The sequence below is a fragment of the Trichosurus vulpecula genome, chromosome 6, assembly GCF_011100635.1.
Source record: "Trichosurus vulpecula isolate mTriVul1 chromosome 6, mTriVul1.pri, whole genome shotgun sequence".
Taxonomy (NCBI): domain Eukaryota; kingdom Metazoa; phylum Chordata; class Mammalia; order Diprotodontia; family Phalangeridae; genus Trichosurus; species Trichosurus vulpecula.
Window position 1 is genome coordinate 114,714,658 of NC_050578.1, and position 23,650 is coordinate 114,738,307.

Below are 23,650 nucleotides of genomic sequence, written 5' to 3' on the forward strand. Positions count from 1 at the left end.
ACCTTGGGTACATTATTTCCTTTCTCTGGCCTGCATTTTCCTCATCCGTAAAATGAAGTGGTTGGACTATGGGATTTCTAAGGCTCCTTCCCAATCCTAGATTTCCATGACTTTCTGATGCAAGATATTTTAGTTTAACCTCTTAATTTACCAAGATGTATGACTGGAGGGAAAAAGGATGGGCCAGCCATGTAACGAGAGTGCAGGGTGACTTGGGGGCTCCGTTGATATCCATTCTATGCCAAGGGAAGTTGAGGCAGGACCTCTGCAAACTGGGCGAACCACTTGTGCTAAAGTTATGGGAGGATATAGTTGAGCTTCGCAGAGGATGAGCGGACATGGCAGGGTCCCCATATCGATGCCCTATCGATTGCCCTAGAGGAAGTCCCTGTATCGATGAGATCATAAATCTATTGGAGTATTTTCCTTATTTAAAGGAACATATCCTTTTTTAATGGGAGGTGCAAATCACCCCAAATTAAAACGGAAATCACCTACTTACCTATGGTCTCAGTGGGCAGCACTGTAGCTGTCTTCCTAGATCTCTCTTCCATGTTGCTTTCTCAGGCAAAAAGAAAAATTCAGGAAAGAAAAACAAAAGCAAATGAAATTCCTCCAGATTTTCCTCCAGATGGACAAACGATAAGACCAAATAACAATTCTATGATGCTCTAAGGTTTACAAATCTTTGCCTACACCAAGCCTGCCAGGTAGATGGTACAATCTGTATTATTGCCATTTTACAGCTGGGAAAACTGAAAAAGGTGAAACGACTTGACCAAGGTCACAAAGCTGGTAAGAGTCAGGATTTGAACTCAGGTCCTTCTACCTTCAAGTCTAACATTTTCCCCACTCTGCCACACTTCCAATGAAGCATTATTATTTTCATGTCATAGAATAGTACTTTTTCTAGTTTTCTTCCAGAAATGATAGTAAGGAAAATGCTTGGTAAACCTTAAAATGCCACACAGAAGGGAGAATATTAGGTTAGCCTCAGATCCTAGGACTCAGAAGGATTCAGCCCAGGCCCCTCTTCTATGCACTTGAAACCCATTTAGACATGGAACTTTTGTGTCATGGACCTCGTTAGCTGTCTGGTGAAACTATGGACCCCTTCTCAGAATAATGTTTTTAACTAATTCAAGGGAATGCTAAATTTCAGTTAGAGGTTAAGAAAAACAAAGATGTATTTTTTTTCTCATCCAAGTTCATGGAACCCCTGAAATCTGTCCACAGACGCCCATGCACCATATGTTAAGAAAGCCTTCCTTATGCCTTCTTGTTCGCTTTGCCATTTGGATAATGACACTCCTGAATTGTTGACTTAGGCTCTGGATTTAAAATATACTCCTTCTGTCTCAGGCCTCCTTAGGTCTCTGTGAGAATGGACCCTGTTGCCTTGAATGAGTCACTGCTTGTGTCTAGGATCTCATTGCCAAAGTTTTTGGTGTTGCACTTTGCCCTGACCCAAACCCACCCGTCTTTCCTTATTTCTGCCCTCTTCACCATAGGCCCTCAGTCACAGCCCCTGCTCAGGCCAGCCCCAACCTCACCTACCAGCAGGATGAAGGAAAACTAGAAAGTCCTACAAAAAACTGGGACAAAAGACAAGTAAATCAAAACCTAGGGGCAGAGGCCTTGTGGTCTTGTTATCAATTCAGCCCCTGTGGGAGAGCCCAAGAGCACAGGCTGAGTTCCATTTGACAGGAAGGAGTTAGAAAGATGAGGAATTTCAACCCTATCCCTTCTCCCTGGAGACTCTTAAGAGAAGACAGAGAAGCAGAAAGAGTCCACCAGAGAAGTTCCCATGGTAACGAGCTGAGTTTGGGGACCTAGTAAATGTTACTCTAGGGTGGGGCAGGAGCTGAGGTTGTCTAGCCTGGGTTGGGGTGGAGAGGTTGAGCCACGGCTCCAAGAGACACCGTAGGCAAAATGGGATGGGATTTCCCCTCCCCCACCCTCCTCTCCAAGCCATAGCCCATTATAGGACATTTGGGGTCTGCAGGATTTTAATCTTCCAGAGCCATTAATAAGGTCCAGTTGTGAGATAATGGTTTGAAGGCAAGACCACAGGTCTTTCCTTTGTGGATTAGCTCCAATTTATCCTGGATAGATAGATTGTGAATCCTTGAAAGCAGGGAATAATTTTGCCTTTCTTTGTATCCCCAGATCTTAGCACACAGTAGGTGCTTAATTAATGTTTATTAGCCAATTCACTGATGTGTCCTTATTACAGAATATAAAATTATGGTTTTTATTCCCCCCAGCCCAGAGCTTGGCATATACTACGTGTTTAATAGATGCCAGTGGATTGGCTGACTGGTGAGGCCTCATTAGAGAATATAAAATTATGACTTTATGCTCCAGTATAGTTACTGAGAAACCAATTGGGGCCAATTATCAGGAAAAACTCCTTAATAATTAAAGACATCCAAAAGTGCTGCCTTGGAAAGACTGAGCTTCCAATTACTGGTGTTCTTCAAGCAGAGTCTGGATATCATTTAGTCAGTCACCTTATGGAAGGGATTACTATCCACATGTAAGCTGGACTAGATGGTCCCTGAGGTTCCCCTTCTGCTCTGAGAGTCTGTGATTCTGTGACTCCCCAACATAGAGTTACTACAGTTACTCTTGAAATGCTTATTATATATGTTATATATAGTTTTATATATATATATATGTGTGTGTGTGTGTGTGTGTGTGTGTGTGTGTTATTATATAGTTACTCTACATATGGTTACTATGGTTACTCTGACTATACTTACTATGTGTATATCTATATCTATATATACTTACTATACTTCTACTATACTTACTCTACATATGGTTACTATAATTACTGTACATATATTTACTATGTATATATACTTACTATATGTATACTATAGTTACTCTACATATAGTTACTATATATATATACTTACTATATGTATACTATAGTTACTCTACATATAGTTACTATAATTACTCTACATATACTTACTATGTACATATACTTACTATTCATATACTATAGTTACTCTACATATAGTTACTATGTATATATACTTACTATATGTATACTACAGTTACTCTACATATAGTTACTATGTATATATACTTACTATATGTATACTATAGTTACTCTACATATAGTTACTATAATTACTCTACATATACTTACTATGTACATATACTTACTATTCATATACTATAGTTACTCTACATATAGTTACTATGTATATATACTTACTATATGTATACTACAGTTACTCTACATATAGTTACTATGTATATATACTTACTATATGTATACTATAGTTACTCTACATGTAGTTACTATAATTACTCTACATATACTTACTATGTACATATACTTACTATTCATATACTATAGTTACTCTACATATAGTTACTATATATATATATATATACTTACTATCCATATGCTACAGTTACTCTACATATAGTTACTATGTATATATACTTACTATACATATACTAAAGTTACTCTATACATACTTACTATGTATACATACGTAGTAATTATTCTACATGTAGTTACTATAGTTATTTTACATTAATCTGAGGGATAGGGACAGAGAGGAGGGCACAGATAGGTGTATGGTTACTCGATGCCATATGTAGCAACCAAGATGTACTGAGAAGCTGGGCATCAGGGTCCTGCTTACTCCACTCCCAGGCAAGACCCATTTCTGGTCTAATGAATATGGACAACAGTCATGTTCAAGCATTTACAATGAATGCATGGAGTGCAAATAGATCATATTATTAGATACAGTGAGTACTGGTGGCAGTGTTGATGGGGTGTGCAACTTTGCATGTTCTCACTTGGGTACAATTAAATTCTCAAGTGAATTATTGAACTGTCATCTTTGAGCAATTGATTTATATTTTCTTTTTCAAAAGGAGAATGCCATTGACTGTATGATTGCATAGTCAAATAAGATCACATTTGAATATGTGACTAGGGATTACATATTAAAATGTCATCGGCCTACTTGCTTTGTGGATATACAGAACTGCCATGAAGATAGCTCACATTTTGGGGTGCTTTAAGATTTATGAAGTGTTTTCCTTGAAATCATCCTGTCTGATAGGTAATGCACGTATTATTATTAATAATAATAAATAATTGGAGAAGTTAAGTCAAGTCACAAATATTTATTAAACATTTAATATGTGCCAAGCACTGGGCAGAAACAGCCTTTCTTGGAGCTCAAAATCTAATTGGGGAGAAAATATGCAAAGAACTATGTACATACAAGATATGTACAGGATAAATTGGAAATATTTTCATAGGGAAGACATTAACATTAAAGGGTAGCAGGAGAGGCCTCCTTGAAAAGGAGGGATCCTTTGTTGAGACTTACAGGAAACCAGGGAACTCTGGAAGTGGAGAGGAGAACGTGGCAGTGGGATTCAGGCAGTTAACACTTCGGTAGAACCAGTACCTAATTTTAGGTTGAGTTCAGTGAACCGGTTGTTAGTGGGGGCAGAGCTGTCACATCAATGGTGGCGGAGGTGCCTTGGCCCAGTTCCATGGAGAACCGGTTGTTAATTTATTTGAATGCCACCACTGAGAGAAGGTAGAGAATTCCAAACAAGGCCAGTGAAAGTGAAAATGCCCAGAGTCAGGAAGGAGATGGCATGTCTTGTTTGAGTAACAGCAAGGAAGCCAGTGTCACTGGATTACAGACTATGTAGTGGGCAGTAAGGTATAGGAAGACTGGAAAGGAAAGAAGTAGCCAAACAGGATTTTCTATTTGATCCTGGAGATGATAAGGTATTTCTGGGGTTTGATGAATGGTAGTAGGAGTGGAAGGATGTGACATGGTCAAATTTACTTTAGAAAGATCCCTTAGACAGCGGAGTGTGGAAAGACTTAGACTGGAGTGTGAAAGACCTGGAGACAGGAAGACCAACCAGCTGGCTGCTGCAATAGTCCAGATATGAGATGATAAGATATGCTTAGGATTACACAGCTACCAAGTATCAGAGCATGGACTCAAAACCAGGTCTTCTACACACAGGAAGGCACATAGATAGCCCGATTACTTCTTTGGAATTTTGCTTCTTTGTGGGTAACTTCAAAGTTGTTAAGCTATGTTTTCCTCCTTCTAATCTTAGCAAATCACATGTATTCGCTCAGTAGCTGTTTATTATGCACTTACAATGTGCAAAACATTGATCTAGGTACTGAGGGAAATACAAGGATAATTAAGACATAACAATAATAATAATTTATATTTATGCAAGCTTTAAGATCTGGAAAGGGTTTTGCATACATTATCTCACTTAATTCTCCCAATGATTCTGTGAGGAGGCATATATGAGAATCCCCAATATTCAGAGTGAACTGCTCAGGGATATGCAACTTGGAGGTAACTGAGGTAAACCTCAGACCTATGTCTTTCTGACTCCGAGCCCAGTGCGCTAACCACTTTACCATACCACTTCATGGAACTTACGTCACTGAACTTTTCTAGGTTTTTAGTTAAATGCTTAAGACATAGATGTGCTTTCTCTAAATTTTGCTGATGAAAGTATTTAGTAACATAAAGTTTCCTTTAAGGGCTGCTTCAGCGGCATCCCCAAAGTTTTGGCATATCATCTCATTATTGTCATTTTTATTGATGAAAGGATTTATGGTTTATATAATTTATCCTTTGATATATCAATTCTTTAGGATTAATTTATTTCATCTTCATTGAAGTTTGAATGATTTCTTCAAAAATCTTTATATTCTATAATTTTTGTTGTGTTGAGGTCAAGAGAGAATGTGTTTAGTATTTCTTCTTTTCATCATTTGTTTATTAGGTTTTTATGCCCTGGCACGTGGTCAGTTTTAGTAAAGATGTCATCAACATGGCATCAGCAATCAATTTTGAGAAATATGCATATTTCTTAGTAATCTTATTCTATAATTGCATAGATGTATCATTTCTAATTTTTCTAAAGTTCTATTAAAATTTTAATTTCTTGCTTATCTTTTTCTTAAATATATCTAGGTCTGAAAGGGATACATTGAGGTGCCTATTAATGTTTTGCTTTTTATTTCGCCCTGAAGTTTGATTAGCTTTTCTTCTGTACATTTTAGATTCTATTCCATTTAAATTCTATGCTATTCAGTGCATATATATTACATAGTGATATCATTTCATTGCCTATGGTATCTTTAAGCAGAATGTAGTTTCCCTACTTACCTCTTTTAACGATGTCTTTTAGAAAATTTTAATTAGTATTATTTTTTACTACGCTTGTCACAGATTATGATCACTACCCCTACTTTTTTGGGTTCACTTGAAGCAAAATAAATTCTATTTCAGTCCCTCATTTAACTCTGAATGAATGTTTATGTTTCAAGTATGTTTTTTTTAAATAAGCAGCACATTTTTGGATTCTGCTTTCTAACCCATTCTATCAACTTAGATTTTATAGGTGAGTTCATACCATTCCCATTCACATAGTTATATTAATTGTGTATTTCCGTCTATAATATCTGTTAATGCTTTTTCCTCCCTCTCTCCTTTTTTTTTTTTTACAAAAATGAGAGTAATGGGGGAAAAAAAAAGAATATGATCCATGCTAGTGATCTGTCAATGAATCAATTTACTTCCACTCCTCTGCCCTCATCTCTTCTCCTCGCTTTCACAGTGACCACCAATTCTTACACTTTCTCTTGCTTAGAGTCATTGGGTTTGAAGCACATCCAGGCCTACAATTTAAAAAGAAGATTTCTTGGAATGAACTAAAGGTTGTAACCTGTTAGTTTCCAGTGTCCTTTACTTAAATGGAAAAAACCCAGGTCTTTGGATGCTTAATATATTTTACTAAAGCTACATGGTGAGGAAACTGGAAACAGAACCAAGAATCTCTGATTTTCGGTTCTCCACTTTGGCAGCAAGGCTGCATACCATTGAAAATTATTTCCTGGGGGCAGCTAGGTGGCGCAGTGAGTACAGCACCGGCCCTGGAGTCAGGAGGATCTGAGTTCAAATCCGGCCTCAGACACTTGACACATGTACTAGCTGTGTGAACTTGGGCAAGTCACTGAACCCCAATTGCCCTGCCCCCTCCTTCCCCCCAAAAAGAAAATTATTTCCTACATAAGACATACTTAATACTGATTGAATTAACTAATTAAGTAATGAAATGTCCAAATTCAATGCAATTCAGCAAGCATTTGCGAAACACCTACTATGTGCAAAGAATTGCGTTAAGCATCAAGGAGACAAAGACAGAAATTAAATAGTTCCTGCTCTCAAGGAGCATGCAAACTATTGGGAGGATGCAATATGTTCACTGATAAATAAGCACAAAGTATGTAAAATAAATACTAGGTAATTTTGGGGATGGACGGAGAAGCGCTAACACCTGGGGAGAAGAATCAAGAAATATCTTATGTAGGAGTTGGCATGTTGTTGTTGTTGGTGGTGGTGTTGGTGGTGGTGGTGGTTCTTTGTTCTCGAAGAGGACCGATGACATCACGAGCTGGATGTCTGCAGAGTTGGCACTTGAGTTGAACCTTGAAGGGATCAAGAGAATCCAAGTGGTGGAGGTGAGCAGAGAAGACATTCCCAGTATGGAGGACAGGCCATGCAAAGGCATGGAAAGAGGTGATAGAGAACAAGAAGTCTTGCTGTTTACATCCCCCAGTTTGGCTGGAATGCAGAGTGCATGAAATGAAGTCATATGCAATAAACCTAGAAAGATCCAGATCATGAAAAGCTTTAATTTTAAAAGAGAGGAAGGAATAGCTTATCCTATAGCCAAAGGGATCATGAGATCATAGGCTCTAAAACTGGAAAGGACCTCAAAGGCTAATTGTTCCTCTTAATAAATGAGGAAACTGAGAAACAGAGAGGAGCCATTGAAGTTTCTTGAGCAGGGTAGTAATATGGTCAGACTAAACATTTATGTCTTTCTTATGTTGCCACCACATATACTCATTTGTTTTCATATTTGCTGATCTAAGCAAGAACAGCTGACCTAAACTATCAACTAAAGAAGTAAACTGGGTTGCTTTACATGAAGCCTCACAAGACAGTTAATATGTCTTTCATGGTCCTGTAAGTAAACACATTTCTTTCTACTGATGGGAAAATATTCCCTTTTTGTGTATCACATAAACTTCATCTTTACTTGTGTACAACTCACAAATTTCGCTCTGCCTACCATTTGATTTTATAAGCTAGTCTATGGTATCAGCTGGAAAGAACAGTTCCAAAAACACCTACCTCACAACTGCAGGGGATTGTATTAATGAGAGTTCTGTGAAAGAGAAAGAGGTTTTTCTGCTTGAGTCATTCCAAAACTAAGACCCCAAATGGAGTGGGGAGATGTTGTCTTTGGCTTGACACCTAACATAAGATCTTGACCCTTGGTGGTAAATAAAAGAAAGATCCATGAGGTTCGTTTGTCTGAGACCAGTTATTTTCATACATACTGAACACTCACAGTTATAGTAACTAAGGAAAATGATGGTTCATTGTCATCACTTGCTTAAGGATACCACAAGGCCACCCATGGGAAGGTAGGGAACAAAATTCTAAAAATCGCTTAGGGACCCCCATGATTCCATGAATCCTTGTACCTAAGAAGGTGTGTTCATTTTTTAAACTAAGATCTCTGTGAAAAGAAATTGAACAATTTCAGTACTTAGGCATTCATCTACTAAAAATTCAAAATGGACAAAAATCACAATTTTCTTTTAAAGACTTTGGAAGCTAGAGTAACAGTGGGGGTGGAAAATGACTCTGTGTGTGTATGTGTGTGTGTGTAGGGGGGAAGTTTTCAGGTAGGACTTGGAACAGTTGTTCTCTGTTCCCCTTCAATCACATGGGTTTGTTAAAAGAAATATACTTTGAGATGGAAAGAGAAGTGGTTTGGGACATCAGAAGTTGGAGACTCTTCTAGTGATTAGAAGGAGACAGACATACGGATGGCAGACAGAAACAAAGAGACCAAGATGACTCATTCCTTGGAATTAAGGAATAGAAAAATTAGAGAAGAAATTTAGGGAAGGGCACTAAGGAGGAACAATGTGGAAAGAAGACTGGATTTGGAGTCAGAGGATGTGGATTTGAATTTTCCTTAACAGCTACCCAGAGTCTCCTCTGGCCAAATCATGTGACACTCTTCAAGTGAGTGAGAGCCCCAAAGGAAAGTGCTAACCTCCGAGTATATATACCCTAATCAGCAAAAGGGTGTGGGTCACTGGTTTCGCACCTAGCAAGACTTAATCAAAGGCACTTGATTACTTTAGCATTCTAAAAGAGAAAACAGTAAAAAAAAGTCCCACCTTAGTTACCATAACACCAATATCACAGTTAATAAATGGCAGAACTTGTTCTTCAACTCAGGATTCCATTTCCAAGTCCAGTCTTCTCTCCACTAACCATGTTGCTTCCCTAGAGAATAGCTTGCAAGTGAGGTTTCTCTGGCAATTGGATCAAATATCATTTATTTTAACTAAATAAATCCCTCTGTCAGTTTCAATGAATATTAAATTTATCTCTCCTTATCTTCATTCCCCAGTGTAAAAGTTCCTAATTGCTCTCTGTTGTTTCTACTGCATGTTTCTTATCTAATATACATCTACCTCCTTGCCACCCACTTCCACCTTTGCCACTATCCCCCTCCAAATCTGAAGTTAGTTCTTCATCATCCTTTTGAGCCAGTTCCAACTCCTTTCATGAATGACTGCCATTCTTTTCCCAGGATTGGATTCTTTCTCTTCACTGACTTCTGTACTTGTCTTCTGGTACTATTTTCATGTTACGTCACTGACATACACTATTTCATTGTTAACTGGCAGTGTAAACCAAGAAACAAACAAGGAAAAAAATCTACCCTTTGAGTCCCAATAATTATTTAATTTTGCTCCTGAATGTATGACCTAAAGGAACTTGTTTCCTTTTTGACTGTTCGGTTTCCAGTATTCATTTTTCTGGACAATAGATAATTTAGAACAGTGAGTGGGGTGGGGAACCTGAGGCCTTGAGGCCACATATGGCTCTCTAGGTCCTCAAGTGCAGATTCAGTCAAAAGGCTGCACTTGAGGACCTAGAGGGCCACATTGCCTTGAGGCCACAGGTTCCCCCTCCCTGAAGCCAATCAGTTCTCAAAGTAGTGCCATGCACACTATTCATTCTATGCACCTGCAGTCCATAGAAACTTTGAGCATCTTTATCCCAACCCTTGCTACAAGTTCTCAGAGCTAGGTTGGTTATTACCTTCCCCTGAGGATTCTAAGGGTACCCCTGAGAGTTCAGAGGTGATTCTTTAATGCTCAGGCCCCAACCAGTGGTCTTCTCCAAGATTATCTGTTGATAATAGATTTAGTTGGCCAGCCTTAAGTAGCTTTTAGAAAAAAAGTATTTACTAAGGTGAGTACAAAAGTCTGTGAAACACTATCCTACAAGTACTTATAGTTTCCAAAGAAAAGTGGGCTAAAGCTTTCTTGAGCTCATGGAGCCCCAGCTCCTGGTTGCTGGAAGTCCTTTATTCCCATGCATGGGGTGCTCAAAAACTTCCCCTTAAGCATGGTGACTGTGCATTTTGTCTCAGCTACCAATGATGGCTCATTGCCATTAGCTGCTTTGGGATACCACTAGGACACCAATGGAAAGATGGGAAGTCCAAATTCCTCTAGTCGAAGGGGAGAGGAAAATGATGCCTGGCCAAAATGGAAGCCACACGACACATTTCCTCCTAAGGAGTGTGCTGGAAAGCCACACTTGCTCCAATTTCCATAACTGGTCGTTTATAGATGGTCCATAGAGATGGCCAAGTTTTGTAAGCTGATAGACATTCCAGTTAGAAGGCCTTTTAGCCCTTGGTTTAAGGCCTATAAGTGAGTCTATGATTGGCTGAGACATGTTTTTGCTAGTTAAGGTATCATGGTTAAAATGGAATGGAAATGGCTCCCAATTCCCCCTCCCCCACCACACACACACACACACACACACACACACACACACACACACTCATCTTCCCATAAAGTGTATTAGGAAGGCTGCCTTATGAAAACACTGTCAGCTTACTTAAATTCTTCGAAGGTCCATATTTTTGTCTTGTAGCTGCTCCACTGACCAATGCAGTTATCAAACTCTCTATGACTTGATACATGGTGTTTAAGAGTCGCCATGACCCAAAATTTCCTAACCCTGGGGCCAGTCTGGAGACGAGTCTCTCCAAGCTTAGTCAGGCTGGTCTGTGGATGCTGTTGTTGTTGTTCAGACTCATTTCAGTTGTGTCCAACTTTTTGTGACCCTATTTGGGGTTTTCTTGGCAGAGATACTGAAGTGGTTTGCCATTTCCTTCTCCAGCTCATTTTATAGATTATATGGAGGAAGCTGAGGCAAACAGGGTTAAGTGACTTGCCCAGGGTCACATAGCTAGTAAGGGCCAGAGGCTGGATTTGAACTCAGGTCTTTCTGAATCCGGACCTGGTACTCTATCCACTGCTCCACCTAGCTGTCCTTGGACAACAGGCCTGCTGTTATCAGTACTGTACAGGAAGCTTTTCTAGCTGGTGAATTCCACCAGGGTTTGGCCTTACACCATTACACTGATATCACCTTCCAGAATCCAGGCCACCTTCATGCCATGGCATGATGTGGTACCAGAAGAAGACTGTCTATTTCTGGGTGCAATGTATTCCAGGACAGGGAGCAAAGAATGTTCTACTGGAAGCAATAACCTTCATCCATTTGCTTCAAACCACTTAGATTCTAAAGAGCCAAAGCCCAATTCCCACGCGTGCTGTTGACATTTTCTGCCTCAGAGCTGTTGCCTTTCAGGCAACAAAGTAAGTGCTTTAAGAGGCATGTGCGTACTTTGAACAGTGCAAGGGAAACCCAAATGCCTTTTGTCAGAGCTCTCTTGACACAAGAGGCCTCTTGTCCACTCACTTAGTAGATTTTCCTCGCTTCCCTGCCCCTGAATCCCCAGCACACCCACTCGCTTTGCTCTTGGGCTGCCAGCACACAGTGAGGAGGCTGACATTCATTAGTGTTGATTATTCACGTGCTGTGTTTTCTGTGCCCAGAAGATGTCTGCTCAGAGGCACCCACAAGGGGAAGAAAGGTGGATTGTGGTAGCCATTTCATAGGACTTTAAAAAGGACTTGCAAACCTGCAGAGCCTGGCAGAAGGTGAGCTGGCTTTCATTTTCACAAAACCAAGGAGAGAGGAGAGGGTTAAGATCTGAAGAGTAGTGCATTTGAGAGAAAAAGAAAAAAATATCAAAAGAGTCCAGGATGAGAAAACAGGGATCTCAACACCATTTTCAATTCTGTTCAATCTAACAAACATTTATTAAATGCTTACTATGTGCCAGCTACTGTGCTGGGTGTAGGTGGTACCAAAAGAAGTACAAAACAGTACCTGGCTTCAGGAGATGTTGACATTTGGCGGTGGGGGTAGGGAGGGGTGTGAATTATAAGAATGGACACAACTTGTCCAGAAATAAGTATGGCAGAAGCAAAATAGAGAAGGAAAAAAGAACATGGACAACTTGGTGTGGTGTGTCAGGTGAGGTTTCCTGGAGGTAATTTAATCCCATCAATTAAGCCATGAAGAAAGGCAAGGATTCTGAGAAGTGGAAATGGGAGGGGGGGGGAGGGAAGGCATTCCAGAAATAGTTGATATCTAGAAAAAAGGCATGGAAGTGGGACCTGAAGTGTAACGGAACATAGATATAGTGCTAGAAGGGACCATGGAGGCCATCTAGTGCTATTCATTTCCTTTTTTATTAAATAAATTTTTATTTTTAGTTTACAACACTCAGTTCCACAAGTTTTTGAGTTCCAAATTCCCTCCCCCCCTCCCCCTTCCCTCCCAAGACAGCACGGAATCCGATATACGTTCCACATATACTTTTGCAGTAAACTTATTTACACAATAGTCAGGCTGTAAAGAAGAATTATGACCAATGGAATGAATCATGAGAAAGAAGAAACAAAATCAAAAAAGAAGAGGGAAAAAAAAGAGAGAGAGTAAACAGTTTGCCTCAATCTGCATTCAGTCTCTGTAGTTCTTTCTCTGGATATAGATAGCTTTTTCCATCATGAGTCCTTTGGAGCTGTTTTGAACCAAAGTTAGTTATTACAGAAGCAGTATGTCTGTGGTTGTGTACAATGCTCTCTTCGTTCTGCTCCCCTCACTCAGCATCAGATCTTGTCTTTTCCAGGTTATTATGAAGTCCATATGTTCCCATTTCTTATAGCACAATAGTATTCCATTACATTCATATATCACAACTTGGTTAGCCATTCCCCAATTGATGGGCATCCCCTTGATTTCCAATTCTTTGCTACCACAAAAAGAGCTGCTATAAATATTTTTGTACATACAGGCCTATTCGTTTATTTTACAGATGAGGGAATTAAGGCTGGGACAGTTGCCTAGAGTCACATAGCTAGTAGGTGTCATGGGCAGGATTTGAATCTCAGTCTTCTTGATTCCAGGAGCAGTGCTCTAACCACTGTAATAGGTCAAATCCCATTATATCTCCAAGGATGTATCTGAAACCTTTAGCTGTATTAGGAGGTAGTTATAGTCAATATATACATAAATTTTTAATGTTTTATATTTCCTGTTTTCAATTGCATGTAAGACAATTTTTAGAATTTATTTTGAAATTTTTTGACTTCCTAATTCTCTCCTACCCTTACTCTTCTCCCTCTCTTTGAGAAGGCAAGCAATTTGCTACAGATTATACATGTGCAGTCATACAAAATATGTTTCCATATTAGCCATATTGCAAAAGAAAACACAGAACAAAAAAAACCAAGAAAAATAAGGTTTTTCAAAAGTATGCTTCTATCTGCAGTCAGACTCTATCAGTTCTTTCTCTGGAGGCAGATGGCATTTTTCATCATGAGTCTTTTGGAATCTTTTTGGATCATTGTATTGCTGAGGATAGCTAAGTCATTCACAGTTGATCATTGTACAATGTTGCTGTTACCACATACAATGTTCTCCTGGTTCTTCTCTCTTCACATTGCATTAGTTCATGTAAGTCTTTGTGGGTTTTTCTGAAATCATCCTGCTCATCATTTCTTTTTTTTAAAATTAATTTATTTTCAGTTTACAACATTCAATTCCACAAGCTTTTGAGTTCCAAATTTTCTCCCCACTTCCCTTCCCCCCTCCTCAAGATGGCATGAAATCTATATAGGCTCTACATATACATTCACATTAAACATATTTTCAAATTAGTCATTACAAAGAAGAATTATAACCAATGGAATGAACCACGAAAAAGAAGAAACAAAACAAAACCCATCATTTCTTATAAGCACAATAAGTCATAGCCAACATTGCTTGAAAGAAGTAGGTTTTATACAGATGGCTTTAATCAGAAACAGTAGACATAGTAGTACTCGTCACTGAACATGCGCTGTATTATTTTCAGCAATCTATCATTAGAAAGCCATACTCTCTACAAAATTTGTAGATTGGTATAAAGTAACAAGGACCTGGCTTATGACATCTCATATTATTAGTTTATATTGCTATTAAACTTTGCACATTTTTATGTCTCATAACTCTACTAGATTATAAACTCCTTGAAGAGAGAGAAGGTGACTTATACTTCTTTGTAATGCTCTGACTTCCACCCCCTCCCCATCTCCCCCAACCCTGCTACCTTCCACACTCACATACAAACCTTGCCTTATACAATGTCTTGTGTATTTTAGGTGTCAGATATTTACTTATCAACTAAATGGCTTTACCATAGATAGGATAGATCACTGTTGTCTAGTGGCATAATTTCTGTGACAGAGAAAAGACTGTTCTGACTAAAGACACCCTCACCCCTTTGTAATGGCAAGCAAAGTGGGACTTTTTGTTTTACTCTTTTTTTCTTTTGGAGTTCTAGTTCTTCTCAGCACTAAGGCAATCAATTGCCTTTGAGTCTTGTTTTTGTTTCAATCAAGAGTCTTTGATGACCTACTTAAGTCACAAGAAAGCTACTAAGTCACATGAGTTTGAGTCATATGGTTATGACACCCTCTGACCCTGAAGAAGCATATACATATACATATACATATACATACATAAATATATATATATACTTGGAGATTAGCACTTTGGGGCTTACTCTTTGGAAGAGTATTCCTGTCATTTTGCCAGACAAGACTCTGGGTAGCCATTAAAGAGCCCCCTGGCTTTGAAAACCCAGATGTTGGTGCTTCTTTCTCTGGCAACTATGTGTGTATTGCTATGGACAGACAGAAGCCCTATCTGCTGATTCATGTTATTTGCTCTGTTTATATAATTTCTGCTTGTAATTTCTGTTTGTGTTTTCTCTGAAGTTCAGGGTGATGACTTTTCCCCCTGAATTAAGTGAATGATATATGTATGTTTAATTAAAGTGAAATGGTAAACGCCTTAAAGTTGCTTTCCTTAGAAAAGCAGATCAAACAACCTGTGCTAGCAGCCCTCCACAGCAGCTGCAAGCAGCATTGTTGCCACACCCCTCACTGATGCTTGATTTGCTACCATTATAACTTTACACTTTTGACAGAAGGCCATGCCACATTTCAAAATGCAAATACTCCCAGAAGAAGTAATTCTTTAAATACAGTCATTTGCAGTCCAGTGTGAAGAAAGTTAGAAGTAGTGGTATATAGCATGCTAGACTTGGAGTCAGCAAGACCTAGGTTTAAATCTTACCCTGACATTTAGAGCAAAGTCATTTAAGCAACTTTCTAAGACTATAAATGAATTGCAATCTATATTGGTGGAGAGAGTTCCCAATGAAATTTCAAGTCCTTCCCATGTCGTTGTGAAGAAGTTTATCATATTTTTTCTGAGAACAGATTTTGAAAGTGAGAAGAATCATAGGAGCATAGATTTAGAGCTGGAAGGAACCATAAAGACCATTTATTCCAATCTATCATTTTACAGATGAAGAAACTGAGACCCGAAGTGTTTAGTAGGGGAAGGGACAGAGATGGGATTCAAACCCTGGTCCTCTGTCTCTAAATCCAATACTTTCTACTCTACTACATTGCTCTCCAGTCTGAGAAGTTTTGCAAGGTACAAGACCATAACTAGAAGAGAACTAGAAGAGAAACTAGAAGAGAAAAAGGGAAGGGAAGGATGCAAAAGTATTCATGCTGAAAATAAACCTTACTTCATGTTTTTGAGCAGGCTTATCCTTTAAAGTTCAGGCCTACTTCTTTTCAGGCAATCCCAGCCAACCCTGTTTTGTAATATCATTAATATATTATAACCCAACACCATAAAGTCAAGAGCCCCCACTGCAAATACTGTCAAGGCAGGGTTCACCTGCCAAGTATTAGGCAACCCCCTAGACCGTGGAAAGGTAATCGTCCCTGGAGGGTGAGGAAGCAGGATCCAAGTTAAAGGGAAAACAGACGCTGGTACCAAAGTATTTGCAAAGAAATGAGATACGAGTGGGAGAGGGGTGGAAAGACTGCTTATTGTGACACATGACAGTAAAGTCTGTGCTAGATTAGGAAGCCAAAGCATAGGGACTTACTAGTAAATGGATTGCCTGAATCAACCTGTTTCCCCAAAGTTAGGTCGCTGTTGTTGTTTTATTAAATAGCTGATGTCTCCAGTCCAGCTCCCAATGCTAATGTGCTGTTGTGGTCATGGATACGGACCGCCAACCCTCCCCCTCCCACCCATTGAGCTATGGACTTGTATCCTGCCAATTACTCATTTTTAACATTCATAGCTTGATCCCTATATAGTTAACTTCCCCCTTAATATTGTTTCTCTTAATATCCTAATTAGCTGATCCAATTAACAATGCTTTACAGTGTGTAGCTATATTCTTAAAAGCTGTTGTGCTTCCTCCTCAAGGTGGACCCACTTCCCTGGAGGTGAGACGAATGTTGATGACTCATTTCCTAACCAGGTCCTAATGGTACTGCTTATGTAGATAGCTTTTTTTCTTCTCTAGAGCTCCTTTGCTCCCCAGATTGCAATGATTTTTTTTTTTTGCCAACAGTCATGAATTCATAAAGGTTACCACCACCTCCCAAGGGCAGGGATATAGTAAATCAATTAAACACTGATAAACATAATTTCGGTACCGAATACTTCTTAAGAGGCAGAAAATAGGATTGGAGAAAAATCACGAGCTCCTGAAATAATGGCTTTCTCTTGTGCAGTTAAACTAGGCATCTGTACCATGAGACTGAAGTCAGAGCAAAGCATATCAAGCAGGTGTTTGCTGTGACATGAATCTGAGAAGTTAAGCCAGGGGAGAGCCAGGTAAATAAGAGGGGAATGTAAGGCCTAAGCCCACAGCCGGTCAGGGCAGTGATAAGACAGTCTGGATGTACTCAGCAGGAACAAGAGGATGTGATTAAGGAGGAGAAATGCTATGCTGAAGCCTTGGTGCCCAAGGAGAGCCGATGATTAGGCTTTTTTTCTCCCCCCCTGCTTAACCTTGAGATATCGAGTAGCTTCCCTTCAGACATTCCGCTGTGACATCAGCCCCATGCACAGATCAATAGATATTCTAGAGGATGTCAACCAGCCAGGGCACTAAGAGATAGAGCAGATAGTGCTCAGCCCCATGTCCTCCAGGTCCCCTGCCTCATGGTGAGATTAGGACATGGAAATAGGTCAGTGTTCTTCGGAGGGAATCAGCATGTTGTGAGAAGGGGGCTTTTCTATTGTACTTCAGGGATGGAGCCAGTCCACACAGTGATTTTCCACTAGCCCAGGCACGTGGCCATCCATTAAATCCAGAAATAAATCATGTGCAGGGCCCTTGGGAACTGTATCTGTTTTGCATGTTTTTAATTCAGCCTCTCCAGCTAGAAGAGCAGGCATCTCTCCACCTACCAGCTCTGTGTAAACAGAATCTTGCTTGTTTTGAGCTCCTTTGCCCTTAGGAGACTTCTCACGGCTGGTTTGGATTTTTTAAACAGCATTTCCTAGAGGGAAAACTTCATTAAAATAATTTTTATTTAGTGTTTATAGATACTGATGTCCAAAAGAGGTGCTTAGGGACTTCCCATTAGTTCTACAAGTATTGATTAAGCACCTACTACTCTACACACTAGACAAAGTGCTAGGCACTAGAGACATGAAGACGAAAAGGAAAAGATCCTCTCCTTAGGGGGCTTATGTTCTTTTTGAATGTGGGGATGGGGGAGGAGGTATAGGCAGGAAGAAACAGGCACACAGAAAAGTAAATAGAAGAAAATATGGACAAAGTAAATACCAAGAGATTTGGGGGTATTTGAGGGCACTAGCAACTGGGGGGATTGGGATAAAAGGTGACACTTGACCACAACCTTAAAGGAAGCTAGGGGGTCTGCTAGGTTTGGTGAAAAGGGAGTGCATTCCAGGCATGGGGACAGCTTGTACAAAGGCTTGGAAATCAGAACTAGAATATTGTGTGTAGGAAACTACTCTAAGTATGCCAGTTTGGCTTGGGTATAGAGTGTATGGAGTCAACAAGTCAAGTCAAAAAGCATTTATTAGGCACCTACTATGTGTTGGGCACTGTGCTAAGTGCTAGAGGTACAGAGGAAGGCAAAAACAGTTCCTGCCTTCAGGGAGCTCACAATCTAAAGAGGAAAACTACACAAATATATGCAGTGTTTGAAGGACAGTAATGGGCAGTAAGTATGGAAAGGTAGGATGGAGACAGATTGTGAAGGATTTTAAAAATAAAATAGTGTTTGTATTTTATCCTACAGGCAAAAGGCTTCATGCTTCTTGAGCAGGAGAGAGACTGTGCTTTAGGAATAACGAGAAAGCAACTGTGGGAGAATGGATTGGAGAGAACTCTCTGGCCCCAGTCAAATGAAGGTTCACAGAAATACTTTCATTACCTATAATTAATTAAGATTAATTAATTATTTAAATTCAAAAGTATTTTGTATCTGTGGGTCCAGGGCTGCCTGCACCTAGCTGGCGCATGGAATGCATCACCCCCTTGGTGTTCTCTTCCTCTCAGGTACTTCCCAGTTAAAGCTGCTATTGGGGTAGCCATTTATGCAAAGTCAGACCAAGCCAGGTGACACATGAATCTGAAGCAAAGACATTTAATTAAAATAGAATTGCAAGGCAATAACATGGAATAGGATCAAGTATTAGAGGTTTTTTATCATCCACCCTCAAACATCTCCTGGGAGTACCAGTCACAGTTCCCAACCAACTACTCTAGCTTCTCAACAGCAGGAAAGAGATACAGTTATGCCCCCCAGTGAATACAAGTGAATCCTGTGAAGTGGTCACATGTATTTACTTTACACTATTCAGAATCATAATTATATAAAATATGGTCATTGGTTCCAGCCAAATGGATCTATAGAGTACAAATTTGAATAATGCTAACATTTCACTGCATTCATTATTCATAATAATTGAGAGTTACCTGCATATTAGTTCAATCATGGAAGTATGTTAAGAGTAAGGTCTAAGTATTAGGGTCCTTGGTACCTCCCTGCATTCTAGAGCACACTAGGCTTCTCTTGGGAGCCTGAGAAGCATTGTAGCCTAGGGATCGCTGGGCTTCTCTAAGAAACTTGAAGTGATGGGGATACTAGAATACTCCTAGTACCTCTCCCCACCACCACCGTGTATCTACTATCTCTCACTGGTCAACCCAATGCTTCTCCAATCCTATGTCTTAACTCTGATTAGATTCCCATGCAATTTTTATTCTGTATATGTGCCTAACCAACTACAGTGCTGGGTGGGGCCATCACATTGTGGATTCCGCATACAGACTTCTGATGCATGAAGGGACATATATCTTTGCATTCTTTCCCAAGTAAAAAAATTTCAGTCCCTGCAAATTGCATGGAGCACATCAAAACATTCAACAAATGTCTGTTAAGCATGTTTACTTGAAGTACCTTCACTGTGCTACATCTGTAAGCGTAAAATAAATATTCATGAAGTGGCTTATGACATAGTCAGAGGTAATTATCCCAAATGTACATTAACATCCACATTAGAGACCAGTTAGGTGGTTGTTATAAGAATTCCAGCAAGATGAGATAAAGACCTACAATTGGGTTGTTTGAGTGGTGTTGATATCCAAGCCAGTATCACTCTCATCTCAGCCTATCCTAACCATCAGCAATCAGAATGTAAGTGCTTTAGGAGAAGGAATTATTTCATTCTTTGTATGGGTATCTCCAGTGCTGTGTAAGTGCTAGGCATTTAATAAATATTTGTAGACTGATTGAGCAACAATTTATCTGTAGGTCCACCCCAGGGTGCCCTCTATCAGAACTTCAAGCTTCCCCGGGGCAGTGTAGAACCATGAAAAATAATATTCAGCCTAGAATGAAAGGATCTAGCTTCAGATCTCAGCTCTGTAACCAACCTGTGTAATTTTAGGCATGTCACTTAACCTCTCTAGCCTTTGTTTCCTGAAGGAGTTAGACTAAATGAACACCAAGTTCCCTTCTGGCTCTGAATCTATCAGTAGTGACCTCAAAAAGTCCCCAATGACCTGTGGAACAGAGCATATGCCCTGTCCATAGGATGGGTGGTGCAGAGAGAGGCAGATTCACTCCTTCAGGCCACTCATATGTACTAAAGAGTGACCTAGAAGATTTAGTCTCATTAATACTTGATGTTGACTTTCTATGTGAGGCAAGGAGGTGAAGGATAGCCTAGAAGGGTGCTGTAGTGTTGTCTCTTTCCAGACACAAATGTTTCTGCTTCCAATAGATTAGAAGTGCAGAGAGGCCCTGGGAGGTTGAGTTTGAAGGGAAGTAGTGTGGGCAGCCACAGTCAGCCACAATGCTAAGCCACATGACCTGCCATGATGTAGGCCTGGAAGGCCATATTGGACATAGGCCATAGATCACTAGCTCTTTGTTGCATGATCTTCTGCTGCCTAAAGAGCTGATATGCCTTAGTGAGTACCTTCCTTGTTAGGATCATCACATTTAGAGCTGAAACAGACCTTAGGGATCATCTAGCCCAGCTCTTCCCAACCTTTGCAAGCAGGATGATCTTTTTTTAATTGGGAAAAAAATGTTGAACACCTTCACATGAGAGTAGCTGTGTTATTGTTATCTGTGATTAGGGAAATATCTAATGGCAAAAAGCTATGAAGGCATAGCTTCCAGGAATAAGGAGGAGCTAATAATCCCGAGAAAGAGAGAGAGAGAGAGAGAGAGAGAGAGAGAGAGAGAGCGAGAGCAGACAGAGACAGAGAGAAAGAGACACAGAGAGACAGAGAGAATGAGTATACTCTGTGCCAGGTACTGTGCTAAGTGCTAGGAACATAGATCCAAACAAACAAGGCAATCTCTATTCTTGAGGAGCTTATAATCATGGGGAAGAGAACACATAAAGGGGATCTGGAAAGAGGGGTGCTATATCAGGCAAAGAGGAGGAGGATAGAATCCAGGTATGAGTGAAGTGAAGCATGGCTGGGGATCTTCTGAAAATGATGGTCCCGGAGATGGAGAGCTGGGCCTCTCCAGGTGAAGGATGTTGAATCCATGCTTTACGAGAATCACTGGAAGGAACTAAGGGTGTTTAGCATGGAGAAGAGAAGGGACATAATGGAGTGTCATTTCCAACATATTCAAAGAACTGATTCAAATTTATAAGAATAAGAGCCATTCCCCAATATGAACATTGCATTTCTTAAGGGAAGAAACCCAGGCTCTTTCAAGATATATGAAAAAAGTGCAAGGGCGGAGCCAAGATGGCAGCTGGAAAGCAGGGACTTGCCTAAAGCTCTCCCCCAGGACCCTCCAAACACCTATAAAAATGGCTCTGAACAAATTATAGAACTGCAGAACCCATGAAATAGCAGAGGGAAGAAGGGCTCCAGCCCAGGACAGCCTGGATGGTTGCTGGGTAAGGTCTATCACACTGTGCTGGGAGCGGAGTGGAGCAGAGCCGAGTGTGGACCACGCCTGGACCAACCAGACCTGGGAGCCAGGCAGAACAGGTTGGAGCACCCTGAATCAGTGAGCTGTGGCAGTTACCAGAGTTCTCAACCCACAAACACCAAAGGCAACAGAGAAGGTTGGTGGGAAGAGCTGCTGGGACAGAATGAAAGGAGTTCACAGTTGGCCACCACCCCAGGAGCAGTGGAGGTGGTGCAGCTCTGAGGCTGCTTACAGAGCTGCAGCTTCAGTTGCTTCCAGCCCCAGGCCCACCTGGTGGGAGGAATTAAGTGGCAGATCAGAGTGGGAGTGCAGAGCCTGCTTATATCTGAGTCGTGGTCCAGGTTGGCAGTTCTTTGGGGAGGAGGAGTGCTGGTGCAGCAGAGCTTGCTATGTAGAAATAGCTCTGAAAACAACAGTGCAGCCCCTCAAGCTTGGGACAAAGTACTCTCTACTCTGCAAGCAGTCATACCCCGAGGAAAAGCTCAAGGGTCAAGTAGTTGTCTGGGAACATGAACCAGTAGCAAAAATGGACTCAGATTCAGACTCAGACTTTGGATTCTTTCTTTGTTGACAAAGTAGATCAAAACATACAGCCAGAAGAAGTCAACAAAGTCAAAGAGCTTACATCAAAAGCCTCCAAGAAAAACATAAACTGGTCTCAGGCCATGGAAGAGCTCAAAAAGGATTTGGAAAAGCAAGTCAGAGAAGTAGAGGAAAAATTGGGAAGAGAAATGAGAGTGATGCGAGAAAACCATGAAAAACAAGTCAATGACTTGCCAAAGGAGACCCAAAAAAAATACTGAAGAAAACAACATCTTAAAAGTAGACTACCTCAAATGGTAAAAGAGCTCCAAAAAGCCAATGAGGAGAAGAATGCCTTGAAAGGCAGAATTACCCAAATGGAAAAGGAGGTCCAAAAGACCACTGAAGAAAATACTACCTTCAAAATTAAATTGGAGCAAGTGGAAGCTAGTGACTTTAGGAGAAACCAAGATATTATAAAACAGAACCAAAGGAATGAAAACATGGAAGACAATGTGAAATATCTCATTGGAAGAACCACTGACCTGGAAAATAGATCCAGGAGAGATCATTTAAAAATTATTGGACTACCTGAAAGCCATGATCAAAAAAAGAGCCTAGATATCATCTTTCAAGAAATTACCAAGGAGAACTGCCCTGATATTCTAGAGCCAGAGGGTAAAATAGAAATTGAAAGAATCCACTGATCACCTCCTGAAAAAGATCCCAAAAAGAAAACTCCTAGGAATATTGTCACCAAATTCCAGAGCTCCCAGATCAAGCAGAAAATACTGCAAGCATCCAGAAAGAAACAATTTGAGTATTGTGGAAACACAATCAGGATAATACAAAATCTAGCAGCTTCTACATTAAGGGATGGAAGGGCTTGGAATATGATATTCCAGAGGTCAATGGAGTTAGGATTAAAACCAAGAATCACCTACCCAGCAAAACTGAGTATAATGCTCTAAGGCAAAATATGGATTTTCAATAAAATAGAGGACTTTCAAACTTTCTCAGTGAAAAGACCAGAGCTGAATAGAAAACTTGACTTTCAAACACAACAGTCAAGAGAAGCATGAAAGGGTAAACAAGAAAGAGAAATCACAAGAGATTTACTAAAGTTGAAATCTTTTGTTTACATTCCTACATGGAAAGATGATGTGTATAATTCATGAGACCTCAGTGTTAGGGTAGCTGAAGAGAACACACACACACACACACACACACACACACACACACACACAGAGG